Below are 11,275 nucleotides of genomic sequence, written 5' to 3'. Positions count from 1 at the left end.
CTCATACTGGGTGCTTTTGTGCATGCACGGTGTAGGATGTCATCCGCGTAGAGAAATGTTTCTATCTGAGAGGAAGCCTGTCTGGTAAGCATGAACTAGTAGCGAGGTTTTAGAATTTGGCCAGGAGCTTTGCTAGCCCTTTGATGGGGCAATTTTGTAGCGAGATGGGTCAAAAGGCACCGGGTGTTGTGGCATCTGAGTTTTTGGGATACAATGACAATCGCCCTGTTAATGCATGAGATGCCTGCATGATTGTGGTAGAAGTCAAGAAATAAATCTCGCAAATTCTCTTTTAACAAGGGCTAAAAGCTTTTGTGAAAACCAAGCCCAAAGCCATCTGGCGGGGCTAGCATTCACGTACATGGAGAAGAAGGCATCAAATATTTCTTTGCCCAGGAAGGGGTCATTCAGAGATCTTAGCTGTGGAATTTGTGATGGGTATAGATCTTGCACAGAGAAGTCTTAGGAAGGGGTGAAAGAGGACCCTAGTAAGTTTGAGTAGAAATTGGTCAGGATTGAAATTTTCGCATCATGTGAGAAAAAAATCTACTCCGTCTACTATAAGGGCCGTGATTTTGTTGTGTCTCAACTGGGCCAAGGCAAGGCATGAAATTAGCGAGATTTTTCATCTCCCTCTAGTGCAGTTCGCACCATGCCATACTACACCCAGTAGCCAGCCTTTTCTCTATTGTACGATGAAGAATTTTGATGAGAACTTGCTGGAGACATACTCATAAGCAGAGAGAAAGCGATCTTCGTCTAGAACATCAAGCACATTGATGACAGCCTTGCAATTATTTTCTCGTGTATTGAGAGCTTATACCAGCGGTACAGAAAGCTCACACATTGAAGACAGCCTTGCAGAGACGAGGGAAAGTGCATGATTTGAGCATTGACGGGCTGAGGCCCATTGTGGCCCGATAATGTGGCCAAATGGGCCCATCAGTTTCCACAAGGAAAAAAACATGACATGTGGGATTGCTGTATCAACGAAGGCTGCAACGCGCTAAGAGCATCGCTAGCAAAATCATATTTTGAAATTTGAAAGCGTCAACAACTTTTTGAAAAAACTTGGATCCGTGAACAAAATTTTAAAATAGGAACATATTTTGAAATTCCAAACACATTTTGAAAACACGAACATTTTTTAAACTTTTGAAAAATAATCCTAAAATAAGAGGATTTTTAAAATTTTCAATTTTGTTTTAACAAAAGTGAACAAATTTTGAAGATTTGGAATACTTTTTCGAAAAAAGGAAAACTAATAACCTATAAAAAGAAAAGATACGGAAAATAAAAATATTTGAACATTAATTCAAATTGTGATTTTTTTATGTGTACGCAAAAAGTAGAATGTGTATGAAATAGTAGACCTAAAAACATTTATAGAAAAGAAGTGCTAAACATGAACCCAAAAAAAATATTTCGAATGTGTACAAATATGTACATAGTGTCTAGATAAAAGTAGGCATCAAAAAATATACTCCCTCTGTTCCTTTATGTAATGTATATTTATATTTCCCAAAAATTACACAATGTAAGGTGTACTTTTCTTTTCCTCTCACTTTTCCGTGTACGCCCTTAAACCATCCCGTACATGACTTTCATAAAAACTAGTAGGATGCCCGTGCGTTGCTACGGGCTATAATGCATATAAATGAATCAAACTAATGATTAAGGTCGTCTTCAAAGTCGAACCTCGTTTCTTCCTCGTACGTTTGGGCATGTTCGAACATCAAAAGGGCACCCAACAGGCTCCCTAAAATTCAATCGTCTGGATAGTCCGGACTCCTCCAAATCTAGCCATATGTGGGTAAGAAATGTGGTTGTCCAAACTATGAGTCATGTTATCTCAAACACGCGGTCCAAACACAAAAACCCACCACCCAACGCGCCCTGACCTTTTCCTGCCAGACCCTCTCCTTCCCGCTCGATTTTCCGCTACAGTAGGGCATTTTTCACTCGAGCCCTCCCCTTTAAAATCAGATGACGCCCACCTTACCTTCATCATGGTGCCCCTCAAGGAGGAATCCCCCCACCAATCGCCTTGCTCTCTGCCCTGATCGCCTCCCCAGTGTTCGTGCCGACCCACCACTGCCATCAAGAGGGGGGGGGGGGGGGGGGGGGGGGGGGAGGCGTGCGTCTCTGACACCCACGTTGTAACATACGGTTGAATGTTGTGCATTACCATGAAATAAAAATATGATGTCCGTTGTTATGCATGCAATTGATATGCCGCCGTGTCTGTAACTCTTGAAGCAACCAACCAATGCATTTACCCTTCTATCCTAACTAAAAAAGTATATTATTAACTCTTAAAGCAACCAATCAATGCATTTACCCTTCTACCTAACCCAAAAATTATACAACTTGATGAAAACAATATATGAATCGCTCGCTTATGCAATTTGATGCAAAGCCATCTCTAATGAAATACATTTTTTCACATTTGCTAATGTAGAGAAATTATTCCCGGTCATTCTCAACCTCACTCTTATGACATGCTGATGTGTTTCCTTACAAAAAGAAAACTATGCATCGAAATGTTCATCCGAGAGCAACTTGCACCTACTCCCACCTCCCATAAGATGTATATTTTTCACCCTCACCTCTCTAGGATACATAGGCATTTTTGTTATCCTTTTATCCCACAATAGCCGGTCAACCTCCAACTCTATTGTGGTCTTCAATATAAGCCAACTATGTAAAGTACTTCCTCCGTACCAAAATAAGTGACTCAACTTTGTACTAACTTTATACTAAACCAACAGGCCATCGTCAGATGAAGACAATAAAGGTGGCAATTTAAAGATGTAATGCACAACAATGACTACAGGTGATAAATAGTATGAATATGTTTTACACTTATACATACACATACACACTCTAATACAAATCAAGGTCATGAGATAGTCTACCTTGTTTCAAGCTATCAAGATCATACTCTGGTTGTCGACGGTAATTTCTCTTACACAAAAACTATTGTGTAAGAGATCTTCGGTTTCTGACATTGGAACTAAATCTGATCCTCTTCCATTCACAAATCATCGGTTTCTTGCTCTTGATGTCTTGTATGCCACCACCTTCTTGCCTTCTTTCCAAGTTGGGTTGCACAGTCTCAAGAGGAACACAAGCCAAAGCCGACACCTACTTTGTCCCTCCATCATTCAACACTCTCCAAGACATCCTTTCTAAGCGTACACAACCCTTTGCTCATCTTTAGTCAACTGCCTTTTTAGAAGCCTACCCACTTGATCCGCAAGTTAACAAATCTGGAATTACTACTGTTATGAAAAATGCTACCATTCCTATTATAAAAAATATGTTGGCATGCTATACTATTGCAAAATCTAACCTTCCTATTTTCAAAATAAAGTTAGCTCCTACTCTTTCATGATTGTTCCATCTAGTAGCCTACAATTGCATGTTACTATTGCAACTCCGCAAAAGGAAAAACAAACCTACAACAGAAAATCTATTACTTATCAAATTTGCTGGTTTCAAACCAGTGAGGAAACTGAAATGGCACGAATATAAAATCGCATGTTTGGTTGTCCACTGAATTGCTCCTTGAAATGCCTTTGAGGTTTCAATACCAAATCATGTTTGGATGACAAACTTTGGAATTGCATAGCTATATTACCATGAAAATTATACCATGTTCTAGATGACTCAAAAATGAAATCTGATCACATGCGACTATAATTAAATGAAATAGCAGTAAAATAACAAATATTCTAGCAATGCATCTCCTTCAGCCATGTAGCAGAAGAGGAGCAGCAGCTCTTTCGGTCATGGAGCAGAAGAGGGGCAGAGGATGGTGGGGCGTGGCCGAGGAGGGCGGGGCATGGTGGCCGGGAAGGACAACACGGAGTGGCATATGGGAGCGGAACATGCGACTATAATTAAATGAAATAGCAGTAAAATAACAAATATTCTAGCAATGCATCTCCTTCAGCCATGTAGCAGAAGAGGAGCAGCAGCTCTTTCGGTCATGGAGCAGAAGAGGGGCAGAGGATGGTGGGGCGTGGCCGAGGAGGGCGGGGCATGGTGGCCGGGAAGGACAACACGGAGTGGCATATGGGAGCGGAGCGCGCCGGTCCTGGGCCGCCGCCGACCTCCATGGCGGGGTGTGGCTCGGTGGGGCGGAGAAGAGGAGTTGGGAAAGAGGGAAAGGACCGGGGAGGAGAGCATCCTTGACGCCGTCGGACTCCATGGTGGTCGCCGCCGCCACCCACCTCCTAGGTCGCCGCGGCCACCCGCCCGCTACCTGCTAGGTCATCGCGAGGTCGCCCTCTCGCTCCTTTCTCTCTTTTATTTTCTGGTAGCGGGCTCGAACAGGTACGTTTTGCGGGAGGTTGGCCATTTCAGTCCAATTCGAAGGGGTAGCCCTCTGAAACATGCAAGGGAGACTTACGTGGTAGCCAAAATAGGTCTGAAATGGTTTTTCATTTCCAATACGAATTCAGTGTCCAGCCAAACAGCTGTATTGATGTCACATGATTACCAAATCCATTTCCTGGGCACCAATGGAGACATCCAAACGCAGCGTCATACTCTTTCTTGCTCATTCCATGTTACTGTTGCAATAGTGAAACGAATAAAATGGATCTAGGGTGTTAACATCTAATCATTTCTTTTCTATTGTTTTCAAGGGTTTCCAAATATAAAAATAAATTAAGCATTATTACTTCCCTAATTCAAGATCTTTTTTGCCGGTTTCTGTAAATCAAATTTGCTCATACTCTTTGCTATTCATTCCATGTTACTGTTGCAGTAGTGAAACAAATAAAATAGATCTAGCATGGAAACATCTAATCATTTCTTTTCTATTCTTTTCAAGGGTCTCCAAATATAAAAATAAACTAAGCACTACATATTGTTAATATTATTTTTGACCTGATCATATCCCGATTGCGCAACCAGATTTTCTCAGTATTTGACATGATTGTCCCAATTGCAAAAACATATTTTCTCTTAATCTTTTTACCATTGTTGCTGCTATTTTCTTAATTGCACATGACAGGTTACTAATCCAAAAACTCATATAGAACATGATTATGTATGCTTGTTTGACAAGCAGATTTTTTGCTTACTGTTTAGGCCCTTTACGCGGTCGTTTCTGATACTACCCCAGACGTCCTGGCTATATGCTGCATATCGATGTTGCCTTGGGATCGCCGAGCCATCTCTGATTTCCTCTCGTGCATGTCATATGCAACCTTTATTTCTTCCGCACTCTCACCTAATATCTGTTAGTAAAAGTTAAAGTGAAACTCAATCCCTCGGCACTGAAAATTGCAGCCAATATTTCAATACACCGAACTTAATATAAATGTTTGGCTACAGAGTTCAAATCCAGGGATAGCCTTATCTCCCATGTGACTTCTTAGGCGTCAGGCCATCTTCATATGACAAAACAAATGAAACTTTGACCAAATTCAAGGAAATTCTCTGTTATTTTCCTTGCATGAAAACTGCCAGAACTGGTAGGCCTAGAGACAACACCGTACAACATGATCAGTTCTTTCAGAGTTCAATTTCAGTATGAACGAGTACATGCCTGAATTCCAAACACCAATACACACCACGTGACTGGACCGGGCAATATAGTTCTTACCCTTGGAGACTACACATACACATTGCTAAGATGTACACAACATAGGCAGAAATACCTCGACAACTTGAGAGCCCTGGGATTCATCCTGTGAAGGAAACCCCAAATGAAAAAAACTACTTAGTGTGTGTACGTTAGTCAGGAAGAGCACATGTGCAAGAAGCAGAGAACTCATGTAGAAGTAAAGTTGTATACGGACTTATTACCCGATGACACAGCAGCAGCCGTGGAGCACCGTTCGCTTCTGCACGTGCTCGTCCGCGCATGTCTCCACCACCGCCTTGCGCCTGACGTTGTCACCGTAGAACAAGAACTGCAGCAGTCCAGGAACCTCAACATCAGCAGGAAATTGTGATTTTCTTGTGCAACTTGATTCAATCACACAACTTATATGGTTAATAATATCAATTGTTGTCCAGATGTTAGTTTCTGGACCGAAAATGAGAAGAATACATACAAAAGAACTCATTCAAGACAAGAAATGAACTGAAAAAGAAGTGTTCAGTGCGAATCTCTAAAAACTACATAAGTGAAAATTGGAATACCAAAAAAGTAGTTGCAAACTACAAATAAAAATAAAAATTTAACAGCTAGAACTTTAGCTACAGCATCCTACCAATGGCCAATTTACCATATGCATCATCCCAATTAACAAAGACGAAATTAGCAACACAGATGCAACATAACTTGGTAATAGCTTGGTTGAAAAATAACACAAATAACTTAACGACGGTGAAACAATGCAAATGTTAACCAATATGGAGGAGTATAGGAACCTTCTTTAGGTGTTCAGATTGCAATAGGTAGTCAGGTTCATCGTCATCATCCGAGTCCTGCCGTGGGATCCGCAAGCTGCATCTTCTGTGTTGGTGCCATCATCATCAAAGAGAACTATCTGATCCTCACCATAAGACCAACCAGGGAAACATCCAGTGATTCGATCAAAAAAAATCAAGAACCTGAAAATACAAGGACGACCGTCCATATCAGGGTGTGGCAATAATCTACTCAACCTTGCTATCATCAAGCAAAAGAAAATAAACCTTGAAGCTGCACAAACAACTACGATCATCAGGCACAAGAAAAGAAAGCTTGAAGCTACATAAATATTAACTACCGATCTGCTATGGCAATTTGATTTATTTAAAACCATCATTCATAAATCAGAATAGTAGTCAGAAGAAAAAAGTATCCCATGTTTTCGCAAAACAAATATCCTCAAGAAATAAATCCCATGTATGATTTGCAAACATGAAAAAACCTACGTGTTCTTCTGAAGCTATTGAAAAAATAGCAATCACTTTTACCATTTTAAGTACCCTACCTCTCATGTAAACTTTCACAATATTTACAGGTATGTCCTATGACGAAATAAATTCCATCCACATGGTTTGCAAAAAAATGTCAAAATGTAAGATCGCTAACCTTTTTATGGTGGTCAAGAAAAATAAACTTTTTCAATGGTAAAACTAAAAGACCGTCCCTCCCTCCCTCTCCCATGCCGAGATCAACCACTAAGAAGTAATTATTAAGGTTTTGACTACATAGAGTAGAATTCCAAATGTGGATGTTTGTTGTGTTGAACTCCTTTTTGTAAAATTTATGAATGGTTGTTGTAAATATACTCATCCAAAAAAATTACATAGGCGATAATTTTAAATATAAAGGCAGTTTGATCATCTGTTCAACTCGGCAATAGATTATTTCACTCTGTTTTTCTCAAGGCAGTGGTGCAAGTGCTTCCGGGATGATGATTATCTGCATAATAATTTATTGTCTAAGTTGAACAAGAACATGAATGAGAAAAATAAATAGCTAGCCTAGATTTCTAGAAACCAGTTTTACAAGAAAGATCCCTTCCATGTGAAAATATAATACTTACCCAATATTGATAGCTATCCATTTTGTCACAGTCAGCACACAGAACTTAATTCCTGCTTGTGGGAGCTTTTCAATGCATTCTAGTACCTGAATTTAAAAGCACATGCACACAAATGAAATATAACTATTTAATATTAATTAGAATGCATTTGAATAAAATGAATAAACCAGAAAAACTCATAAAATGCATACCTTTTTCTGGAGCTTGTCTTCAGTAGCAGTAGCACCAAAAGCAAGTCACACTCAATGTTGTCAGCAACCTCATGTTTTTTCATCTTTGTCAGCATCTGTTGGCAGTGCTGAAGTATTCATTGAAGTTCTCACGACCTTTCTCATCCAAGACATGCTATACAAGAAAAAATGTTCTTAGACCAGAATCACAATACACATTTTGTTGACTTCTAGTCTCTTCCCCAAATTATCTTCCAGAGCTGGTACACATGGAGAAAACAGACTTTTAGTCTCTTCTCAAATTATATTCCAGCCGGAGAACATGGAGAAGACAGATAAGGGAGCATGCGCAGTACAAAAGTTGACAATTATATGCGAAAACATACAGAAATTTAGAGTGACTGGAATACCTATGTATCCAAGACATGAGCTACTGAATTCCAAGAAATTTAGGTGCTCATACTTTCTGTCGGAAAATGTAAAAGGTCAAATACATTCTGGTTATGATTGGATTCACAAATAAATATACATGTTTGTGTGAGAGGTTCTTCTTCCAGATCATAGATGATGGTCAAATCATCTGGCCAAAGACACCACCGTTTTGGCTATCCATTTCTTCAAAATCTTTAGGACATGTTCAGATACCCCAAAAAGAACACAACTGTAGATAAATAGTTTCAGATAGATTGTGGGTCGTCTGCATTTTGCATCACTTATATATCATGATCTGTGAAGATGACAACCTTATGATCTATAACAAGGATAGGCATAGCTACCAAAATCGAAATAGAAACGATGACTGACTATGAAAAGAGGCAATGGAGGGGGATTTGTATTACCAAAGTTCCCGATTAAATCTGCACCAACTTATGCGAAGCATTGTGTGATTCATATGAACTCGCACCAAATTTTGCATTCCAAAAAAAAATCATGGCCATGAACCTTAAGAACCAAAATAGGCGCGAACTGCGAAGTCATGTGGCAGGTGGCTCCACCAATCGTGCGCGTCGCCAAGCAGTTGAGGCGTGTGGCAACGAACAAATCAAGGTGCGAGCCATAGAGCTGCTGAGACGCGAGGCAGCGCTGTCCATATGTGTCCCCTCAGCATCAGCCTTAGTGCTGCTCATTCATAAGCTCTAGTACGTGGGTGCATGCGCGCCAGAGGAGGTCAGCGAACGAATCAAGGTGCGAGCCATAGAGTTGCTGAGACGCAAGGCGGCGCTGTCCATATGTGCCCCCTCAGCATCAGCCTTAGTGCTGCTCCATCATGAGCTCCAGTACGTGGGTGCATGCGTGCCAGAGGAGGTCGAAATTCCCCAATTCAGAGAGGGCGGGGCCGTGGATGCACACGAACATATTCTAAATGGGAATACCCTGCTACCGAGCAATAAACAGAGACAAAGCAATAATGAGAAGTAGCATGATTTAGTCAGCATCACTATAGTGGAAACTAATATTGTGAAATAGTAAGTCATGAATTTTTATTTATTTAGCCACAGATACCTCTGCTTTATAGGCTGCTAACAACTATAGAGACTAATCCACGGGATTACTGGAATACCCATCCTAATCTTCTTACTGGTTGCACATCATTCTTCATCAAATATGAGTCGGCCTCGCTTCTCACCAACCTACATAAACTGGTATTCATTCCATTCCAATGATTAAGGCATGCACCATAAGTACTTATATTTGACATGATCAAGAGCACCGTTAGTGGCAGTGTACATACAAGTGTATTGCAAATTTAAAATACGTATTAAGAAACTATTTCTTGTTCAAATTTCAAGCTAATATTAATATCTACAGATAAACTTAAATATGTTTCTAAACAAATAATGTTTTTTATCCAAATTTGTTGCTTCGCACCAGGAAGATTGGGAAAAAATAAAATAAAATGCCATCATAATCAAGCATTCCATTACATCTAATAAAGATTGGGAAAACACATATTCGATCACAAAACATTGTATAAAAAAACTTACATATGCTATCCAAACTCAGTGAAAACGTTGTGGGGTATTTGCTCAAATTCACATCATCGATAGCAAATGCAAACATAAGCAGAAGATCAAGTTTCAGATAGAAGGACAAAATCTTATTTATATTTGAAGCATGGACCTTGAAAATACCCTGCAAATAAACATGGAAAATACAAGTGAGTTTTTTCAACAAAGCTGATCCTATTGGAAAATGCCTACTAATTCAGGATGAGCGGGTAAGAAAGCATCAGACTAATATGGTGCAGATTTTGATTGGCTTACTAGGGTACATGTAACTTTGAAATTGCCGTGAAGAAGCTCATATTCTAGGCACAAATGAGATCTGGGATATAGTATAAATGGACAAGCAGATCAGAGTTTATCATCTGCTTTCAAATTAATTGGAATATAGAGAACTCTGCCACAAGGAACCGCAGCCATAGCAGATCAGCCTGAATACAGGTAGCAACAAATCGAATTTTTGCATCACAACCTTTCTAGTTTTAAACGGAGAGAAGGAAGGAAAGAGCCAAAAATTCATACCAAGCAGGATTGGTGTCCGAGACGAGTCATACTCGAGGGACAGGTAGTTGAGGTATCCGTACATGTCGTCCACCGCGCCGTCCTTCCGGATGAACTCTGCCCCGCCGATCTTACCCACCCTTCTCTCCCCTGCCACGCTCCACGCCGGCGAGACGCCGATCCCTGCCCGTGGCGAGCTGGGGCCACAAGCAGGAGTAAGCGGATCGGCGTTTGAAAAGGGATCCACGATGGCAAGGGGTTCCGCGGCGACAAATATTTCTCACCGACGTAGCGACGAGATCGGCGGCGACGAACGGAGGTAGCGCAGGGATTTAGGGCACTCTGGAGTCCTCGATCCTTGATGCGAGCGCGAGGGCGGCGGCGAAGGGATGGATTTGCGATGGCTTCCGTCGAGGTAGCGCAGGCATCGGCGACGGCAAGTGCGAGAGCGGCGGCGAAATCTGGAGGCCTCGCTCGAGGGCACTCTCGCTCGTGCGTGCGAGTCGCCTGCTTTTTTTTCATTGTTTTTCTTCGTAGGTTTTATTTCGTAGGTTTTTTCGCTGGTTCTTTTTCGTTGAGGCATGGGAGTGCGAGGCGTGCGAGGGGACTGGAGTATGGAGGCACCAGTTTTTTAATTTATGGAGGTGGGATCGAACACGAAAATAAACCGTCTCTAATAGAACGAAAATTGATCAGGGAAGACTATCAACTACTTTATTAAAAATAAAGATTAATACGTAGTCGTCAATAAAAATGTAGTGAAAAGGAATATCTCTGCCTGATTGCATACACATTCTCATCCCACTGATTGATTTTATTATGGGGCAGCGAGATTCAGTTGCCTTACACTAGTTATTTAGTAGCCGCTAATTAAGTTGCTAACTACCTCCCCGTCCCATAATATAACAGAGGGAGTATGTAATTAGTGAAGGGTATTTTCTTTTAAAATTCTCCTCAATTCTATGTCTTGGTCACGGCGAGTGAGTATATATTAAAAAGTTATAATCATGTATGTATATGAAAAATATTGAACATATATAAAAAATGTTAATCATGCATTTGAAAAACATTGAATGTGTGTAAAAATATTCCTTATGTATAG

The 11,275-nt window shown here is 40.6% G+C and overlaps 1 long non-coding RNA gene across 22 annotated transcripts; it reads right to left on the bottom strand.

The window, feature by feature from the left end:
• Window positions 1–3,899: 3,899 nt before the first annotated feature.
• LOC125531000 lies at window positions 3,900–10,764 on the bottom strand. 22 transcript variants are annotated; one of them, XR_007293077.1, is made up of 11 exons: window positions 10,458–10,762; window positions 10,195–10,370; window positions 9,655–9,802; window positions 9,173–9,309; window positions 7,691–9,043; window positions 7,500–7,585; window positions 6,394–6,576; window positions 5,824–5,930; window positions 5,097–5,252; window positions 4,508–4,580; window positions 3,900–4,393 (listed from the first exon to the last, which is right to left on the bottom strand). It is a non-coding gene; the product is annotated as an uncharacterized LOC125531000 (long non-coding RNA). The 22 variants fall into 22 exon arrangements; XR_007293075.1 differs by lacking the exons at window positions 3,900–4,393; window positions 4,508–4,580; window positions 5,097–5,252 and adding an exon at window positions 5,441–5,705 and having other exon boundaries at window positions 7,691–7,929; window positions 8,080–8,135; window positions 8,509–9,043; window positions 10,458–10,756; XR_007293083.1 differs by lacking the exons at window positions 3,900–4,393; window positions 4,508–4,580; window positions 5,097–5,252 and adding an exon at window positions 5,441–5,705 and having other exon boundaries at window positions 7,691–7,844; window positions 8,080–8,135; window positions 8,509–9,043; window positions 10,458–10,756.
• Window positions 10,765–11,275: the final 511 nt, after the last annotated feature.

The sequence above is a fragment of the Triticum urartu genome, unplaced genomic scaffold (assembly GCF_003073215.2).
Source record: "Triticum urartu cultivar G1812 unplaced genomic scaffold, Tu2.1 TuUngrouped_contig_6710, whole genome shotgun sequence".
Taxonomy (NCBI): Eukaryota; Viridiplantae; Streptophyta; class Magnoliopsida; order Poales; family Poaceae; genus Triticum; species Triticum urartu.
The sequence above is the reverse complement of the archived record's forward strand: the minus strand, read 5'-3'. Positions and strand labels throughout refer to the sequence as shown.